The sequence below is a fragment of the Pristiophorus japonicus genome, chromosome 19, assembly GCF_044704955.1.
Source record: "Pristiophorus japonicus isolate sPriJap1 chromosome 19, sPriJap1.hap1, whole genome shotgun sequence".
Taxonomy (NCBI): Eukaryota; Metazoa; Chordata; class Chondrichthyes; family Pristiophoridae; genus Pristiophorus; species Pristiophorus japonicus.
The window spans coordinates 14,750,996-14,772,209 of NC_091995.1; the positions used below are offsets into that span (position 1 = coordinate 14,750,996).

The 21,214-nt window shown below is 46.2% G+C and overlaps 1 protein-coding gene across 7 annotated transcripts in view; it reads left to right on the plus strand.

The window, feature by feature from the left end:
- The window catches only part of csnk2b (casein kinase 2, beta polypeptide), a 72,256-nt gene that overhangs the window by 10,548 nt on the left and 40,494 nt on the right, over nt 1–21,214 (plus strand). The window lies entirely within an intron of this gene.

Consider the following 21,214-nt stretch of genomic DNA (forward strand, 5'->3'; position numbering starts at 1 on the left):
GGAGGAGGAGAAACAGTTATTACTGAAACTAAAGTAATTTTGCAAAGCGTCTATTACCTGTCCCTGTACCTTCAGTTATTGAATGGTTGAAGCACATTACATTCTCCCCGTGTGCAGCTGAAATGGCTGACTGTGCACTGGGATCTGTTCATGTTTGATTAAACCCTCCCCTATTTAAAGATCCATTTAAGCTGATATCTGCTGTTTGCGCAGTCGTCCCACGTCTGCTATATACAGTGCTTAATCAAGCACCACAAACCTGGCTGGCAAGCTTGTCCCAGTGCTACTGAACAATCCGTTTGTATTTATTCAGCTTTCTCGCCTTCCATTCTCTGTTTTCTTTTGGTTCAGTATAATTTTGTAGTCGGCATATAGCACCGGGCACGTTTCATGCAATGGTGCCAATCTCAAGAATCCAGCATGAACCAATATATTTTAATGTGGGATGCTCTTAATTTGTCACCTCAAACTACTTGCATTGGAAGCGTTCTCGGCTCATGAGTCAAGGTCATGCGTTCAGGCTTCACTCCAGAGACTTGTGACGCATCTAGACTGACACTTCAGTGTACTACTGAGGGGAGTGCTCCACTGTCGGAGGTGCCAGCCTTCGGATGAGAGGTTAAACCAAGACCCCTCCCTCAAGTGGGCGTGAAAGATTCCGTGGCTCTGTTCGAAGAAGAGCAAGGGATAACATTATCCCGAGTGGTTGTGCAGCTCTCTGCTAGACCCGCGCAGACTGGGAGCATTTTTTCTAATGTTAAATTCCGTGCATGCACAAAACTGTGGATGGATCATGTAGCCCCTTAAAGGGACCCCACACCCTACAAAAAAAAGTATGGGGGGGGGGAGGGTGCAGAGGAGAACATTGGCGAGAGAGTTATCCTAGTGTTCCGACTAATATCCCTCAGCCAACACTCACAATAGATCTGGGCATTTATTTCATGTTTGTGAGATCTTGTTCACAAATTGGCTGCCGTGTTTCACAACAGTGACTATACTTCAAAAAGTACTTCATTGGATGCAGAGCATTTTGGGACTTCCTGAGGCCATGAACGGCACTATATAAATGCAAGTTCTTATGACAAACCTGCAACCTTGCCTTCGTGTTTATTATACAACTCCGATTGCTCCCTCCAGACACAACCCAAGTCTGTGGATGTACGTTTGTTCACAGTTCAAGTGCATTTACTCAAATCCTTGTGACATTGGTAAATTGTCTCTGTTACTGTTTAGTTTGAACTGTATTCAGGTGACAAGTTCTGGGGGTTGGCAAGTACAGTAATCCTTGCCCTACCTACTGCCTTTTTTGTAATGAAGTGATTACAAAGGAAGTTTGCTGGGCTGTGCAGAAAGAGCGGGGGATTGGAAAGAATTGGATAGCTCTTTCTTTCACGGGCACCGACGGACCGAATATCCTTCTGTGCTGTATGATTCAAAATGAATCCTACCACCGTGCGAACGCAAGGGGGTCTCAGTCCTGACGGCCCCTCCTGCTGCTACAATTAGGATGTGTCATATGTACGAGCATATGAGGAATGACTGACGGGTAAAGACCCTCTGGTCCATCGAGCCTGCCCCACAAAATTAATACCTGTGTATCACCCCACTGAAACCATGTGAGCTCCTGGGAGAGGCAAAAACACAGATTATAAAAAAAAAAACATGCCAATTTGAGAGGAAAATCTGGGGTATTCCTCTCTGACCTATCTAGGCAATCACCTAGTGCATGAGATCACTCTGGCCCTGAATTCCCTGCAGTACCTATCTTCTGTACGAGGTGATCTCCACCCCAGCCAGAAACAAATCCAGCTCTCGCTTGAAGGAATACAGAGTATCTGCATCCACCACATGGAACAGCAGCCTGTTTTGAGTTTCACTATTCTTTGGGTAAAGAACCACCTCCTGCCATCTAATCTAGATCTAGCCTTATACAACTTAAATTTGTGTCCCTGGTTCTATCTAACTTATTTGATTGTAATAAACTGTCAACTGGAAGACAAATCTATTCCCTTCATAGAAACATAGAAAATAGGTGCAGTAGTAGGCCATTCGGCCCTTCGAGCCTGCACCACCATTCAATAAGATCATGGCTGATCATTCCCTCAGTATCCCTTTCCTGCTTTCTCTCCATACCCCTTGATCCCCTTAGCTGTAAGGGCCATATCTAACTCCCTCTTGAATATAACCAATGAACTGGCATCAACAACTCTGCAGCAGGGAATTCTACAGGTTAACAACTCTGAAGTTTCTCCTCATCTCAGTCCTAAATGGTCTACCCCTTATCCTAAGACTGTCCCCTGGCTCTGGACTTCCCCAACATTGGGAGCATTCTTCCCTCATCTAACCTGTCCCGTCCTGTCAGAATCTTATGTTTCGATGAGATCCCCTCTCATCCTTCTAAACTCCAATGTATAAAGGCCCAGTTGATCCAGTCTCTCCTCATATGTCAGTCCTGCCATCCCGGGAATCAGTCTGGTGAACCTTTGCTGCACTCCCTCAATAGCAAGAATGTCCTTCCTCAGATTAGACGACCAAAACTGAACACAATATTCCAGGTGAGGCCTCACCAAGGCCCTGTACAACTGCAGTAAGACCTCCCTGCTCCTATACCCAAACCCCCTAGCTACGAAGGCCAATATACCATTTGCCTTCTTTACCGCCTACTATACCTGGATGCCAACTTTCAATGACTGATGTACCATGACACCCAGGTCTCATTACACCTCCCCTTTTCCTAATCTGCCACCATTCAGATAATCTGTCTTTGCGTTTTGCCCCCAAAGTGGATAACCTCACATTTATCCACATTATACTGCATCTGCCATGCATTTGCCCACTCACCTAACCAGTCTAAGTCACCCTGCAACCTCTTAGCATCCCCCTCACAGCTCTCACTGCCACCCAGTTTAGTGTCATCTGCAAACTTGGAGATATTACACTCAATTCCTTCATCCAAATCATTGATGTTATTTGTAAAGAGCTGGGGTCCCAGCACTGAGCCATGCAGCACTCCACTAGTCACTGCCTGCCATTCTGAAAAGGACTCGTTTATCCCGACTCTCTGCTTCCTGTCTGCCAACCAATTCCTTATCCACGTCCATATATTACCCCCAATACCATGTGCTTTGCTTTTGCACGCCAATCTCTTGTGTGGGACCTAGTCAGAAGCCTTTTGAAAGTCCAAATACACCACATCCACTGGTTCTCCCTTGTCCACTCTACTAGTTACATCCTCAAAAAATTCCAGAAGATTTGTCAAGCATGATTTCTCTTTCATAAATCCATGCTGACTTGGACCAATCCTGTCACTGCTTTCCAAATGCGCTGCTATTTCGTCCTTAATTAATTCCAACATTTTCCCCACCACTGATGTCAGGCTAACCGGTCTATAATTACCTGTTTTCTCTCCCTCCTTTTTTTAAAAAAAGTGGTGTTACATTAGCTACCCTCCAGTCCATAGGAACTGATCCAGAGTCGATAGACTGTTGGAAAATGATCACCAATGCATTCACTATTTCTAGGGCCACTTCCTTAAGTACTCTGGGATGCAGCCTATCGGGCCCCGGGGATTTATTGGCCTTCAATCCCATCAACTTCCCGAACACAATTTCCCACCTAATGAGATCCTTCAGTTCCTCCTTCTCACTAGACCCTTGGTCCCCTTGTACTTCTGGAAGGTTATTTGTGTCTTCCTTCGTGAAGACAGAACCAAAGTATTTGTTCAATTGGTCTGCCATTTCTTTGTTCCCCATTATAATTTCACTTGAATCCAACTGCAAGGGACCTACGTTTGTCTTCACTAATCTTTTTCTCTTCACTTATCTATGGAAGCTTTTGCAGTCAGTTTTTATGTTCCTGGCAAGCTTCTTCTCATACTCTATTTTCCCCCTCTTAACTAAACCCTTTGTCCTCTGCTGAATTCTAAATTTCTCCGAGTCCTCAGGTTTGTTGCTTTTTCTGGCCAATTTATATGCCTCTTGGATTTAACACTATCCTTAATTTCCCTTGTTAGCCACGGTTGAACCACCTTCCCCGTTTTATTTTTACTCCAGACAGGGATGTACAATTGCTGAAGTTCATCCATGTGATCTTTAAATGTTTGCCATTGCTTATCCACCGTCAACCCTTTAAGTATCATTTGCCAGTCCATTCCAGCCAATTCATGCCTCAAACCATCGAAGTTACCTTTCCTTAAGTTCAGGACCCAAGTCTCTAAATGAATTGTGTCACTCTCCATCTTAATAAAGAATTCTGCCATGTTATGGTCACTCTTTCCCAAGGGGCCTCACACAACAAGATTGCTAATTAGTCCTTTCTCATTACACATCACCCAGTCTAGGATGGCCAGCTCCCTAGTTGGTTCCTCGACATATTGGTCTCGAAAACCATCCCTGTTACACTCCAGGAAATCTTCCTCCACCACATTGCTACCAGTTTGATTAGCCCAATCAATCTGTAGATTAAAGTCAACCATGATAACTGCTGTACCTTTATTGCATGCATCCCTAATTTCTTGTTTGACGCTGTTCCCAACCTTACTACTATTGTTTGGTGGTTTCTACATAATTCCCACTAGCGTTTTCTGCCCCTTGGTATTCCGTAGCTCCACCCATACCGATTCCACATTATCCAAGCTAATGTCCTTACTTACTATTGCATTAATTTCCTCTTTAACCAGCAATGCCACCCTGCCTCCTTTTCCTTTTTGTTTATCCTTCCTAAATGTTGAATATCCCTGGATGTTGAGTTCCCAGCCTTGGTCACCCTGGAGCCATGTCTCCGTGATGCAAATTACATCATACCCGTTAACTGCTATCTGCACAATTAATTCGTCCACCTTATTCCGAATACTCCTCGCATTCAGGCACAGAGACTTCAGGCTTATCTTTCTAAAACACTTTGCCCTTTTAGAATTTTAGTGTAATGTGGCCCTTTTTACTTTTTGCCTTTCTTCTTTCTATCTTTTGCTTCTGCCCCCTTTCTACTTCCCCCTGTCTCCCTGCACAGGTTCCCATCCCCCTGCCATATTAGTTTAACTCCTCCCCAACAGCACTAGCAAACACTCCCCCGAGGACATTTGTTCCAGTTCTGCCCAGGTGCAGACCACCCGGTTTGTACTGGTTCCACCTCTCCCAGAATCGGTTCCAATGTCCCAGGAATTTGAATCCCTCCCTTGTGCACTACTCCTCAAGCCACGCATTCATCTTAGCTATCCTGCGATTCCTACTCTGACTAGCACGTGGCACTGGTAGCAATCCTGAGATTACTACTTTTGAGGTCCTACTTTTTAATTTAGCTCTTAGCTCCCTAAATTCGTCTTGTAGGACCTCATCCTGTTTTTTACCTATATGCACTACGACAACTGGCTGGTCACCCTTTTCAGTATGCCCTGCACCCACTCCGAGACATCCTTGACCCTTGCTCCAGGGAGGCAACATACCATCCTGGAGTCTCGGTTACGGCCGCAGAAACGTCTATCTATTCCCCTATCACTATAGCTCTCCCACTCTTTTTCCTGCCCTCCTGTGCAGCATAGCCGCCCATGGTGCCATGAACTTAGCTGCTGCTGCCCTTCCCTGATGAGTCATCCCCCTCAACAGTACCCAAAGTGGTGTATCTGTTTTGCAGGGGGATGACCACAGGGGACCCCTGCACTACCTTCCTTGCACTGCTCTTCCTGTTGGTCATCCATTCCCTATCTGACTGAACGTGCTATTCACGTCATTCTCAGGATCGTGGATGCTCCAGAGTTCTTCCACCCGCAGCTCCAGTGCCGCAACGTGGTCTGTCAGGAGCTGCAGGCGGATGCACTTCCCGAACATGTCGACAGGGACACCGGAAGCGTTCCTGACTTCCCACATAGTACAGGAGGAGCATAACACTTGTCTGAGCTGTCCTGCCATGACTTAACACTTAGATAAACTTAGATTGGCGGCAACAACAATGCTAAAGGTTACTTACTGATATAGAAAATAAAAATAAAAACTTCTTACCAATCACTTAACCCCTTGGATGTGACATCACCTTTCGATTTCTTTCTACTATTTTGCTTTCTCTCCCCGCTGCAGCTGCACCGGTAGGCCTCTCTGACTGCCGCCGCCTCTCGACTGCTGCTGGGCCTTTATAGACCGCTACACTATCCCCCAACTCCCGCCTCTCTGACTGCTGCCACTCTCGACTGCCGCTGGGCCTTTATAGGCTGCTCCGCTGTCCCCGAACACTCGCCTCTCTGACTGCCGCCGCCTCTCGACAGCCACTGGGCCTTTATAGGCCGCTCCGCTGTCCCTGAACTCCCGCCTCTCTGACTGCCGCAGGTGGGACAGATATTCGTCGGGTGAAGCGGAGGGGGGGGGGGGGGAGCGGGGGTGGAGGAGGGAGTGATTTGCCGCACGTTCCTTCCGCTGACTGCGCCTGACCTCTTCAAGCTCGCAGCGTTGAGATTCGAAGAGCTCAACGCCCTCCCGGATGCACTTTCTCCACCTAGGGCGGTCCTCAGCCAGCGACTCCCAGGTGTCAGTGGTGATGTTGCACTTCACCAGGGAGGCTTTGAGGATGTCCTTATAATGTTTCTGCTGCCTACCTTTGGCTCGTTTACCATGAAGGAGCTCCGCATAAAGCATTTGCTTAGGGAGTCTCGTATCTGGCATGCGAACTCTGTGGTCTGCCCAGCGAAGCTGATCGAGCGTGGTCAGTGCTTCAATACTGGGGATGTTAGCCTGGTCAAGGACACTGATGTTGGTGCGCTTGTCCTCCCTGGGGATTTGCAGGATCTTGCGGAGACATCGTTGGTGATATATCTCCAGTGACTTGAGGTGCCTTCTATACATCGTCCATGCTTCAGATCCATACAGGAGGGTGGGTATTACTACAGCCCTGTAGACCATGAGCTTGGTGGTAGATTTGAGGGTCTGGTCTTCAAACACTCTTCCTCAGACTGCCAAAGGCTGCAATGGCGCACTGGAGGCGATGTTGAATCTGCACATCAATATCTGCCTTTGTTGATAAGAGGCTCCTGAGATATGGGAAATGGTCCACATTGTCGAGGGCCGCACCATGAATCTTGATGATTGGAGGGCAGTGCGGCGAGGACAGGCTGGTGGAGGACCTTTGTCTTATGGATGTTAAGCGTAAGGCCCATGCTTTCATATGCCTCAGTGAATACGTTGACTATATCCTTTATAATAGCATTTTCCCTACTACTGATGTCAGGCTAACCGGTCTGTAGTTCCCTGTTTTCTCTCTCCCTCCTTTTTTAAATAGTGGGGTTACATTTGCCACCCTCCAATCTGCAGGAATTGTTCCATAATTTATAGAATTTGGAAGATGACAACCAATACATCTACTATTTCCATGGCTACCTCTATTAGTACTCTGGGATGCAGATTATCAGGTCCATGGGATTTATCTGCCTTCAGTCCATTAGTTTCTCCAACACTATTTTCTTAGTAATAATCATTTCCATTAATTCCTCTTGCTCACTAGACCCTTGGTTCCCTAGCATTTCTGGGACGTTATTTGTGTCCTTTTCCGTGAAGGCAGAACCAAAGTATTTAATTGTTTTGCCATTTACTTGTTCCCCATTACAAATTCTCCCGTTTCTGTCTGTAAAGGACCTACATTTGTCTTTTCTAATCTTTTTCTTTTTATGTACTTGTAGAAACTTTTGTAGTCTGTTTTTATGTTCTTTGCAAGTTTATGCTCATACTCTATTTTTCCCCTCTTAATCAATCTCTTGGTCCTTTTTTGCTGAATTCTAAATTGCCGCCAATCTTCAGGTTTGCTACTTTTTCTGGCAACTTTGTATAACTCTTGTTTGGATCCAATATTATCCTTAATTTTTTTTAGCCATGGTTGGGCCACTTTTCCTTTTGTGTTTTTATGCCAGAAAGGAATGTACAACTGTTGCAATTCATGCATTCGTTCCTTAAATATTATCCATTTCTTTTCCACTGTCATGCCTTTTAATGAATCTTCCCAATCTATCATAGCCAATTAATTCTTCATAACTTCGCCGTTTCCTTTGTTTAGATTTAGGACCCTAGTTTCGGATTGGACTACTTCATTTTCCATCTTAATAAAGAATTCAATCATGTTATGGTCACTCTTCCCGAAAGGACTCCGCACAACAAGACTGTTAATTAACCCTTTCTCATTGCACAGTACCCAATCTAGGATAGCCTGTTCCCTAGTAGGCTCCTCAACATACTGGTCTAAAAAACCATCCCGTACACACTCCAGGAATTCATCTGCCACAGTATTATTACTAATTTGGTTTGGCCAGTCTATTTGTAGATTAAAGTCACTTACGATTGCAGTAGTACCCTTGCTATATGCATCTCTAATTTCCTGTTTGATGCCGTCCCCTACACTACCACTACTGTTTGGAGGCCTTTAGACAACTCCCACCAATGTTTTCTGCCCCTTGGTGCTCTTTAGCTCCTCCCAGACTGATTCTACATCTTGATTTTCTGAGCCAGTATCCTTTCTCACTATTGCTCTGATTTCATCCTTTACGAACAACGCCACACCAGCCCCTCTTTCTTTTTGCCTGTCCTTCCTAAATATCGAATATCCTTGGATATTCAGTTCCCAACCCTGGCCACCCTGCATCCATGTCTCCGTAATTGCAACTATATCGTATCTGTTTACATCTATTTGCGTTGTTAATTAGTCTTAACTTATTACCGATGCTTCATGCATTCAGATACAATGCTTTTAAATTTGTCTTTTTAACATTATTAGACATCTTAACGTTATTTTGTACTATAGCCCTATTTGTCTTACCGCTATTTTTTTCTTACCTGGACCCTATTTGTTAGTGCACTCTTATTTATATGCTCTGTCCCTTCCTGACATAATCTGGTTATCCTTACCACAATCACTTTCCTGCATTGCATCCTTTTCTTTTCTCTTTAGCATTCTAGATTGCTGTCTACTGCGATCGTCCGTTTCCGCTCCCCCTCCCCCCCCCATTTAGTTTAAAGCCCTGTCTACCTTCCTAGTTAGTCGGTTCGCTAGAATCTGGTCCCAGCATAGTTCAGGTGTCGTCCAGAACAGCTCTCTTTCCCGAATATTGGTGCCAGTGCCCCACGAATCGAAACCTACTTCTCCCACACCAACCTCTGAGCCACGCATTCATCTCGCTGATTCTATTGACCCTATGCCAATTTGCTCGTGGCTCAGGTAATAATGCAGAGATTATTACCTTTGTGGTTCTGCATTTCAATTTAGTCCACAGCTGTTCAAACTCTCTCAGCAGAACCTCTTTCTTAGTCCTACCTATGTCATTGGTACCAACATGTACCACGACAACTGGATCCTCCCTCTCCCACTCCAAGTTCTTCTCCAGTCCGGAGGAGATGTCCTTTACCCTGGCACTGGGTAGGCAACACAGCCTTTGGGACGTACGCTCTCGGCTGCAGAGAACTCTCTCTGTCCCCCTAACTATACTGTCCCCTACTACAACCACCTGCCTCTTTACTCTCCCCACTTGAATGGCTTTCTGCACCACGGTGCTTTGGTCAGTCTGCTCTTCCACCCCACAGTCTGCACACTTGTCCTCAAGAGTTGCAAGAACCTCAAATCTTTTGGACAAGTGCAGGGACTGAGGCTCCTTTAATACTGCCTCCTGGATCTCCTTACCTGCTTCACTCGCAGTCACGCCCTCCTGTCCCTGACCACATGTCAATTCTAAAGTATTTAATCTAGAGGTTGTGACGGCCTCCTGGAGCAAAAGATCCAGGTAACTTTCTCCCTCCCTGATGTCTCGCAATGTCTGTAGCTCGAACTCCAGCTCCTCAACTCTGAGCCGAAGTTCGTCATCTTATTAACCTCAATCAGATAACCCCCAAGTCTACGCTTCTCTAAAGAGTCCCAACTCTCTTAGCCTGTCTTGATAACCAAGATGTAGGGGTTCCATGCGTCGTGGTGTTACAGTTTTGATTGATGGACCCGGGTGAGGCAGAGTCCACGAGGCAGGTTTTTTCTTTCCAGTATGTCCAAAGGATGATGACCAATGTCGGCACAAGGATTTCAATAACGTGCAGGAGTGAGAGACCAAGTTCTGACCTTGTAGTTTGAAAGTGGAAAGGAGGTTGAATAACCTAATAAAACTGTGGCCATGTGATTTTGTTGGAACTTTTTTGCTGAGAATGTGAGGGTTGGCTGCAGCATTGAATCTGACCAGATCAAGTGATTGGCCAAAGTGGTTCTCATTGGTGGTGGTCGTCTAGTACACAGCATCCCAGAAATTGTCTTGAAAATGCTACATTTCTTTCAAAGAAAAGAAAGACTTGGATTTATACAGCGCATTTTCCGGACGTCTCAAAGTGCTTTACAGCCAATGAAGTACCTTTTGGCGTGTACTCAATGTTATAATGTAGGAAACGAGGCAGCCAATTTACCTACAGCAAGCTCCCACAAATAGCAATGTGATTATGTCCAGATACTGGTTCTATGATGTTAATTGAGGGATAAATATTGGCCAGGGCACCGGGGATAACTCTTATTCGAAATAGTGCCACGGGATCTTTTACAGCTACCTGAGAGCAGAGGGCCTCGTTTTAACATCTCATCTGAAAGACGGCGCCTCCGGCAGTGCAGCACTCCCTCAGCACTGCACTGGAGTGTCGGCCTAGATTTTTGTGCTCAAATCCCTGGAGTGGAACTTGAGAGCGCTACCCACTGAGCCACAGCTGACACTGAAGCAAAAATCATTTTCAGTTGGTGCTGTGCAGTTCATCTTAAGGTGTGCCGCACTTGCCAAATATAAATGATAGGTCAGCCTGGGAGAAAGGAGTAGGAAGATTATGCTGCTAGGATTACATGGACAGGAGTGGTTGGGTGTTAGTGTTGAGCATAAATACCGACATGGACCAGTTAGGCCGGATGGCCTGTTTCTTTGTTAATTCTATGTAATCATTGAGCGAGAAAGCAAGATTTTTGTGCAACAGTGTAATAATGGGTTCTGTCCATACTTGGGAGGCTGTGCCTGGAGAACATTTTGAGCTATATAACACAAGGGGTAACTACTGGTGGTTATCGGCCCTTCTCCTACTGGTGGAGCAATTTAAGGCGATGAATTAAGGGCAACGTGCCACAAAATGCATTACCTAACATATTTAGTAGATTGGCTGAGATGCAGTTCTTGCTGTAATTAAGGAACAAGAGCAAGCCATTCAGCCCCTCGAGTCTGTTCCACCATTCAATGAGATCCAGGCTGATCTGTATCTTGATTCTGTCCACCCGCCGTGGCTCCATAACCTTTCATACCCGTGTCTAGCAAACATTTAGCGATCTCCGATTTAAAATCACTAATTGAGCTTGCAGCTACTCCTTTTTGCGGGAGAGTTTTTCCACACTTCTATCACCCTTTGCGCAAAAAAAGTAGGGCGCTGGCGAGTGCAGAAGCAGATAGCCCCATTGATGACACCGTCCGCGAGCAAGACTGGAGAGTGGGCTCACTCGAGGCCCTAATTTGAGCCGAAAGCGTGCAGCGTCGTCACCATTCGTATCGGAAGGACTGTAAATATCTTTTATCTTGGTTATTCAGTGGTTGCCGGCTCTTTCTGGGGGTGAGGCCCTGGAGGTTTAGAGGTCCGTCGCCGGCGATTGAAAGCAATTTTTGAAGTGAGGTGTTAAGAGAATCGCAGTAGAAGTGATGCACTTCCCAGTTCAATGCCAGCTCGGTGGCATAGCTGTGACTAGCTTATGACGTCAGCTACCAGCATGTGACATTACTGTGACCAGCTGCTGACATCAGCTACCAGCACTGTGACATCAGCTACCAGCACTGACACATCACTGTGATCAGGTGCTGATATCGCTGCCCTGCCTGCACTGCACTTGGTAACTGCGCCAAGGAAACAGTCTCCCTCTGCTGTTCAGGCTTCAGCTAACCATGCCTCGACACAAGAATTTGGATAATTCTTTTATGGCAGATGGCCAATTTCAGCCTTTAGTCTCCACTGAAAAACACAGTAGGTTATTTAATCACCATTTTCAGATATACATGGGCAGCAGATTTCTATGGGGAATCTAATTTTATGGTAACACGATGAGGGGTATTTCTTGGCCTCGCTGTTCTTACCAACGATTTGTAACTCTGCCTGTGCCACTGTCTTGCAGTTATACTGCACAACTAGTCTGAGACTAGTTGATGCACTGTAGCAACTCGCCCAAGGCTTCTCCGGCAGCACCTCCCAAACCCGCGACCTCTGCCACCTAGAAGGACATGGGCAGCAGGTGCATGGGAACACTACCACTTCCAAGTTCCCCTCCCAGTCACACATTATCCTGACTTGGAAATATATCACCGTTCCTCCGTTATCGCCTGGTTCAAATCTTAGAACTCTCTTCCCAGCAGCTCTGTGGGAGCACCTTCACCACATGGACTGTAGCAGTTCGTGAAGGCAGCTCACCACCACCTTCTCAAGGGCAACTAGGGATGGGCAATAAATGCCGGCCTCGCCAGTGACTCCCACATCCCGAGAATGAATTTAAAATAAAACAGACATGTGAAATGCAGCTGGTATGATCCACTGAATATATTGGGAATGTGGATGGGATTCTATTTGCAAGGAAACCCTGACTGAATCAGAGTCTGAACTTCACTTATAGAATAAGTCCCATATTCCACAGTATTTAATTGAGCATTGAAATGGAATGGTAGTGCTGAATGCCTACATATACAGGGGACAAAACCCCTTCAGGTCCATGTACACCCCACTGGTCAATGGACTAATCCCATGCCACCATCCACCCTTCCTCCAAGGGCAGCCACTAAAAGAAACCTATCAAAGATTCCCATTTTCGTTTTCTAATCGCTCTTTAAGCAGCTCTTTCCTGACGTACCTTTTAGGAGCAGGACTTCAAGTTTTTAAATTGCATTTCTGACCAGTATGTTTCAGATCTTTATTTCAACCTCGCGCAGTGCTGAATTACTTTTGTAATTGATGTTTGGAAAACCTCGATTATTGTATTAAAGCTTTGATCGGGTGGGCTGCATTGTGGAGCTCAGATGTTCACAGGATTAGAAATGTTTTGAGATGTGCGTACGCATGTACTACTGCCTTCGACCCAGTTTATGCTGCAGTATGGTACAGCAATGACTGTCTAGTTGGAGTTGGTTACAAGGAGTTGGGTAGAGCTGTCAAGGTGTCAAAGCCCACGGTGAAGGACACCACAGGTCGCTGTTTGGAGCGTGGGCAGGGACAGCAGGAGCAGCGAGTGATCGTGGAGCGACGTGATTGGGGCCCCGAAGAGGCGTGGGCCCAGGGGCAGCATGGGCTAGCCCGCATTGATATGTGTGCACACGAGGTCGGTGCAGCAGAGCTGGTCTCCAGTCGTCTTGGTTAATCCTTGCCACTGGACCAAGACCCAGCTCTGTCAAGTCCGTGTGGTGGCTGCTGTGCAACAGCCACCACACGTTTTATTTTTAAAAAAATCCACTGACTGGCATCTTCCACCATTCAGAATGTAGTTCGGGACCTGGAATATTAAGTCCTTCATTGAATCACCTGTGAACTCATCACTTTTTGGCGTGGAAGCAAGTCATCCTCGATACGAGGGACCACCTATGATGATGAGAGCTGCTTTAGCATATGGTATTGGAAGAAAGTGCTGCGAGGTTTTCTTTCGGAGTGGCCCGGGTGCATCTGCAATTAATGGCAAACTGTGTTTTGGGGGATTGTGTTTACCTTAATGCCTTTGCACATGCCACATGGTGGATTATGTGGTGACATATGTGTGTGTACAACCTAAAACTCGTCTCCCTATCCTTCTCTAGGTTCCTCTCCTGAAAGTGGTGACTCCATCCCTGGTTACGCTTCCACGGGCAGTAAGCTGCGGTCTAGACGTAATTCAAAGCTGCTTAATTCAAGTTAATCTGATTCAGTTTTATTTTAGAGCAAAGTTTCCCACTTGTGTCCACTGTGGCACAGTGGGTAGCACTCTCGCCTCTGATCTGAAGGTTGCGGGTTCATGTCCCCACTCCAGAGACTTGAGCACAAAAATCTAGGCTGCACTCCCAGTGCAGTGCTGAGGGGAGGGCTGCACTGTCAGAGGTGCCGTCTTTCAGATGAGACATTAAACCGAGGCCCCGTCTGCTCTCCCAGGTGGACGTAAAAGATCCCATCGCACTATTTCGAAGAAGAGCAGGGGAGTTCTCCCCGGTGTCCTGGCCAATATTTATCAACATCACTGAAAACAGATGATCTGGTCATTATCACATTGCTGTTTGTGGGAGCTTGCTGTGCGCAAATTGGCTGCCACGTTTCCCACATTACAACAGCGACTGCATTCCAAATGTCCTTCATCGTCCGGTGGTTGTGAAAGGCACTGTAGAAATGCAAGTCCTTTTCTTTGTTTCTCCTTCCTTTTTGTTTCCTTCAAGTGTATTTTTTAAGTGTGAAAGTTAACTTTCAGTTAACTGGGGCAGACTATTTATTTAATCGTAGAGTGTCTCCCATCTTGTCCTTAGCCAAAGTCCACAAAGCTGCACTTTTCAGCAGGACTCCAGATGGGGAACAGGAATCTTGGCTTTCTCCTGCCCCCAACATAGACAAGCCAAGGGCCAACTGGAGCCCCCCATTTGTCTTGGCTAAGATCATCTAACTCTGCACAACCTGGGAGTCAAACTTGGAGCCATGATCTTATTGAATGGCAAAGCAGACTCAAGGGGCCCTATGGCCTACTCCTGCTCCTAATTCTTCTGTTGTTGCATTCTCATTAACTCCAAATTGCTAGTTGGAGGCCCAGCACATTGAGAAGTCATTTTGTGCAGCATCCTTCCTGCACCCCACACTCTTGCTGCAGAACAACTGCCAAAACAACCCTCTGCTGCTGAGGGAAGTATATATGTGTGGGTGGGGGGGACAATTGCTAGAAAACATAGAAAATAGGTGCAGGAGTAGGCCATTCGGCTCTTCGAGCCTGCACCACCATTCAAGAAGATCATGGCTGATCATTCACCTCAGTACCCCTTCCTGCTTTCTCTCCATACCTCTCAATCTCTTTAGCCGTAAGGGCCATATCTAACTCCCTCTTGAATATATCCAATGAACTGGCATCAACAACTCTCTGCGGCAGGGAATTCCACAGGTTAACAACTCTGAGTGAAGAACTTTCTCCTCATCTCAGTCCTAAATGGCCTACCCTTTATCCTAAGAATGTGTCCCCTAGTTCAGGACTTCCCCAACATCGGGAACATTCTTCCCGCATCTAACCTGTCCCGTCCTGTCAGAAGCTTTTATGTTTCTATGAGATCCCCTCTCATCCTTCTAAACTCGTGTATAAAGGCCAAGTTGATCCAGTCTCTCCTCATACGTCAGTCCTGCCATCCCTGGAATCAGTCTGGTGAACCTTCGCTGCACTCCCTCAATAGCAAGAATGTCCTTCCTCAGATTAGGAGACCAAAACTGAACACAATATTCCAGGTGAGGCCTCACCAAGGCCCTGTGCAATTGCAGTAAGACCTCCCTGCTCCTATACTCAAATCCCCTAACTATGAAGGCCAACATGCCATTTGCCGCCTTCACCGCCAGCTGTACCTGCATGTCAACTTTGTGACTGATGAACCATGACACCCAGGTCTCGTTGCACCTCCCTTTTCCTAATCTGCCGCCATTCAGATAATCTGCCTTCGTGTTATTGCCTCCAAAGTGGATAACCTCACATTTATCCACATTATACTGCATCTGCCATGCATTTGCCCACTCACCAAACCTGTCCAAATCACCCTGCAGCCTCTTAGCATCCTCCTCACAGCTCACACCGCCACCCAGCTTAGTGTCGTCTGCAAACTTGGAGATATTACACTCAATTCCTTCATCCAAATCAATTAATGTATATTGTAAAGAGCTGGGGTCCCAGCACTGAGCTCTGCGGCACTCCACTAGTCACTGCCTCCCATTCTGAAAAGGACTCATTTATGCTGACTCTCTGCTCCCTGTCTGCCAACCAATTCTCTCTCCACGCCAGTACATTACCCCCAATACAATGTGTTTTGATTTTGCACACCAATCTCTTATGTGGGACCTTGTCAAAGTCCAAATACACCACATCCACTGGTTCTCCCTTGTCCACTCTACTAGTTACATCCTCAAAAAATTCTGCAAGATTCCTCAAGCATGATTTCCCATTCATAAATCCATGCTGACTTGGACCGATCCTGTCACTGCTTTCCAAATGCACTGCTATTTCATCCTTAATAATTGATTCCAACATTTTTCCCACTACTGATGTCAGGCTAACCGGTTTATAATTACCCGTTTTCTCTCTCCCTCCTTTTTTAAAAAGTGATGTTACATAAGCTACCCTCCAGTCCATAGGAACTGATCCAGAGTCGATAGACTGTTGGAAAATGATCACCAATGCATCCACTATTTCTGGGCCACTTCCTTAAGTACTCTGGGATGCAGACTATCAAGGCCCGGGGATTTATTTGCCTTCAATCCCATCAATTTCCCCAACACAATTTCCTGCCTAATGATATCCTTCAGTTCCTCCTTCTCTCCAGACCCTCGGTCCCCTAGTACATCCGGAAGGTTATTTGTGTCTTCCTTCGTGAAGACAGAACCAAAGTATTTGTTCAATTGGTCTGCCATTTCTTTGTTCCCCATTATAAATTCATCTGAGTCCGACTGCAAGCGACCTACGTTTGTCTTCACTAATCTTTTTTTCTTCACATATCTATCGAAATTTTGCAGTCAGTTTTTATGTTCCCGGCAAGCTTCCTCTTGTACTCTATTTTCCCCCTCCTAATCAAACCCTTTGTTCTCCTCTGCTGAATTCTAAATTGCTCCTAGTCCTCAGGTTTGCTGCTTTTTTTGGCCAATATATATGCCTCTTCCTTGGATCTAACACTATCCTTAATTTCCCTTGTTAGCCACGGTTGAGCCACCTTCCCTGTTTTATTTTTACTCCAGACAGGGATGTGCAATTGTTGAAATTCATCCATGTGATTTGTAAATGTTTGCCATTGCCTATCCACAGTCAACCTTTTAAGTATCATTTGCCAGTCTATTCTAGCCAATTCATGCCTCATGCCTCATGCCGTCAAAGTTAGCTTTCCTTAAGTTCAGGGCCCTAGTTTCTGAATTAACTGTGTCACTCTCCACCTTAATAAAGAATTCTACCATATTATGGTCACTCTTCCCTAAGTGGCCTCGCACAACAAGATTGCTAATTTGTCCCTTCTCATTACATATCACCCAGTCTAGGATGGCCCGCTCTCTAGTTGGTTCCTCGACATATTGGTCAAGAAAACTATCCCTAATACACTCCAGGAAATCCTCCTCCACCGCATTGCTACCAGTTTGGTTAGCCCAATCTATATGTAAATTAAAGTCGCCCATGATAACCGCTGTACCTTTATTGCACACATCCCTTATTTCTTGTTTGATGCTGTCCCCAACATCTTTACTACTGTTTGGTGGTCTGTACACCACTCCCACCAGTGTTTTCTGCCCTTTGGTATTCCGTAGCTCCACCCATACCGATTCCACATCATCCAAGCAAATGTCCTCCCTTACTATTGCATTAATTTCCTCTTTAGCCACCCCGCCTCCTTTTCCTTTCTGTCTATGCTTCCTAAATGTTGAATACCCCTGGCTGTTGAGTTCCCAGCCTTGATCATCCTGGAGCCATGTGTCTGTGATGCCAATTACATCATATCCATTAACTGCTATCTGTGCAGTTAAGTCGTCCACCTTATTCAGAATACTTCTTGCATTGAGGTACAGAGCCTTCAGGCTTGTCTTTTTAACACACTTTGCCCCTTTAGAATTTTGCTGTAATGTGGCCCTTTTTATTTTTTGCCCTAGGTTTCTTTGCCCTCCACTTTCACTATTCTCCTTTCTATATTTTGCCTCTGTCTCCCTTTTATTTCCCTCTGCCTCCCTGCATAGGTTCCCATCCCCCTGCCATATTTGTTTAACTCCTCCCCAACAGCACGAGCAAACACTCCCCCATGGACATTGGTTCCAGTCCTGCCCAGGTGCAGACCGTCCGGTTTGTACTGGTCCCAACTACCCCAGCACCGGTTCCAATGTCCCAGGAATTTGAATCCCTCCCTTCTGCACCACTCCTCGAGCCACGCATTCATTTAAGCTATCCTGCGATTCCTACTCTGACTAGCACGTGGCACTGGTAGCAATCCTGAGATTACTACTTTTGAGGTCCTACTTTTTAATTTGGCTCCAAGCTCCCTAAATTCTTCTCGTAGGACCTCATCCCATTTTTTACCTATATGCACCACGACAACTGGCTGTTCACCCTCCCTTTTCAGAATGCCCTGCACCCGCTTCGCGACATCCTTGACCCTTGCACCAGGGAGGCAACATACCATCCTGGAGTCCAGGTTGCGGCCGCAGAAACACCTATCTATTCTCCTTACATTTGAATCCCCTATCACTCGCTCTCCCGCTCTTTTTCCTGCCCTCCTGTGCAGCAGAGCCACCCACGGTGCCATGAACTTGGCCGCTGCTGTCTTCCCCTGAAGAGTCATCACCCCTCAACAGTACCCAAAGCGGTGTATCTGTTTTGCAGGGGGATGACCACAGGGGACCCCTGCACTACTTTCCTTGCACTGTTCTTCCTGTTGGGTCACCCATTTACTATCTGGCTGTGTACCGTTTACCTGCAGTGAGACCAACTTGCTAAACGTGCTATTCACGTCATTCTCAGCATCGTGCATGCTCCAGAGTGAATCCACCTATAGCTCCAGTGCCGCAGTGTGGTCCGTCAGGATCTGCAGGTGGATGCACTGCCCACACACGTAGTCGTCAGGGACACCAGAAGCGTCAGAGTTCCCACATAGTACAGGAGGAGCATAACACGTGTCCGAGCTCTCCTGCCATGACTTAACCCTTGGATTAACTTAATTGGACAACAACAATGTTAAAAGGTTACTTACTGATAAAGAAAGAAATCGAAAAACTACTTACCAATCACTTACCCCATTGGCTGTGACGTCACTTTTCAATTTCTTTCTACTTTTTTGCCTTCTGCCCTTGCTGCAGCTGCACAAGCCTCTCCGACTCACCAACTGCCGCTGAGCCTATTTATAGGCCTCCCCACGCTGCCTCTCCGACTCACCAACTGCCACTGCCTCTCAGTAAGTTGCTGAAATGTCTCGGAATTGTAAGTGCAGCACTTGTGGATTCGCACCAGTGAGTTAACCAGATCAGAGTGTCCTAGACTGAGTGCCCAGTCCTCGCTGACCAGCTGATTCACTGGTCCCGTGGAGAGGATTGCTATAGTTTTTAAAAAAAAATTTGCATTTATATAGCACCTTTCACAACCTCAGGACGTTCCAAAGCGCTTTATAGCCAATGAAGTGCAGTCACTGTTGTAATGTCGGGAAAATGGATCAGCCAATTTCCGCACAGCAAACTCCCATAAACAGATGTGATGATGAATAGCTAATATGTTTTAGTAATTTGGTTGAGGGATAAATATTGGCCCAGAACTCCCCTGCTCTCTCTTGATAGTGCAATGGGGTATTTTACACCCACCTGAGAGGGCAGACGTTAATCCGATTGGTTTAACTTCTCATTCGATAGATGGCAGCTCCGACAGTGCAGCACTCCCTCAGCACTGCACTGGAGTGTCAACCTAGATTTCTAGTCTCAAGTCCCTGGAGTGGGACTTGAACTCTCAACCTTCTGACTCTGAGGCGAGTGTGCTCCCACTGAGCCTCGGCTCACAAATTGGCTTTAATGCACCTACACGAGGAGTGTTGGGGGTGGGGGGAATTAACCAAGGTTTCTGGTTCTGATTGCTGCTCACACACTGCTGTTGAAAAATATGTATGGAAGTCGGATGATGCCACAATCAGAGGTTGTTAGTGATCAAATAGGCTGAGAGTGAAGGAGAGAGTCCCTATTGATTCAAATCCTGGAAATCTTGCTTTGCACTCGTGTTCTATCTCGTTTTTTTTTACCCTGAGGCATGTGGAACCAAAAGTCTGCTAAAGGTCACAAGTGAAGAGGAGGTGTGCTGTCAAAAATCTCTGAGTTGTTTGCTGAGACTACCTTCTTCAAGTAATAGAATCATACAGCAAACGAGGCGGCCATTCGGTCCATCATACCTGTGCCGGTGCTTTGCTAGAACGGCTCTTTGCTAGAACTTATCAGTCCCGCTCCCTGCACTTTTTTTTTCCCCCATTGCCCTTCACATTTCTCAATTCCAATTCGTTATCCAGTTCTCTTTTGAAGGTTACTATTGGATCTGCTTCCACCACCTTTTCAGGCAGTGCATTCCAGATCGTAGCAACTCGCTGTGTTTTTAAAAAAAAAACAACCCTCCTCAATTCCCTCCTGGATAATTTGCCAATGATCTTCAATTTGTGGCCTCTGGTTAGTGAAATAGTTCTCCCCAGTTCAGATTTGGCTGCTGCTCTTGTGCAGCAATCGCAAGGCTTGGCCTTGTTTCAGCCCGAGGGGCTATAATCATGTAGAGGGACCTGGGGGTCCTTGTACATAGAAAACATAGAAAATAGGTGCAGGAGTAGGCCATTCGGCCCTTTGAGCCTGCACCACCATTCAATATGATCATGGTTGATCATGCAACTTCGGTACCCCATTCCTGCTTTCTCTCCATACCCCTTGATCCCTTTAGCTATAAGGGCCACATCGAACTCCCTTTTGAATATATCTAACGAACTGGCCTCAACTTTCTGTAGTAGAGAATTTCATAGGTTCACAATTCTCTGAGTGAAGAAGTTTCTCCTCATCTTGGTCCTAAATGGCTTACTGCTTATCCTTAGCCTGTGACCCTTGGTTCTGGACTTCCCTAACATTGGGAACATTCTTCCTGCATCTAACCTGTCCAATCCCGTCAGAATTTTGTGTGTTTCTATGAGATCCCCTCTCATTCTTCTAAATTCCAGTGATTATAAACTTAGTCGATCCAGTCTTTCTTCATATGTCAGTCCTGCCATCCTGGGAATCAGTCTGGTGAACCTTCATTGCACTCCCTCAATAGCAAGAATGTCCTTCCTCCGATTAGGAGACCAAAACTGTACACAATATTCAAGGTGTGGCCTCACCAAGGCCCTGTACAACTGCAGTAAGACCTCCCTGCTCCTATACTCAAATCCCCTAGCTATGAAGGTCAACATACCATTTGCCGCCTTCACTGCCTGCTGTACCTGCATGCCAACTTTCAATGACTGATGTACCATGACACCCAGGTCTTTTTGTACCTCCCCTTT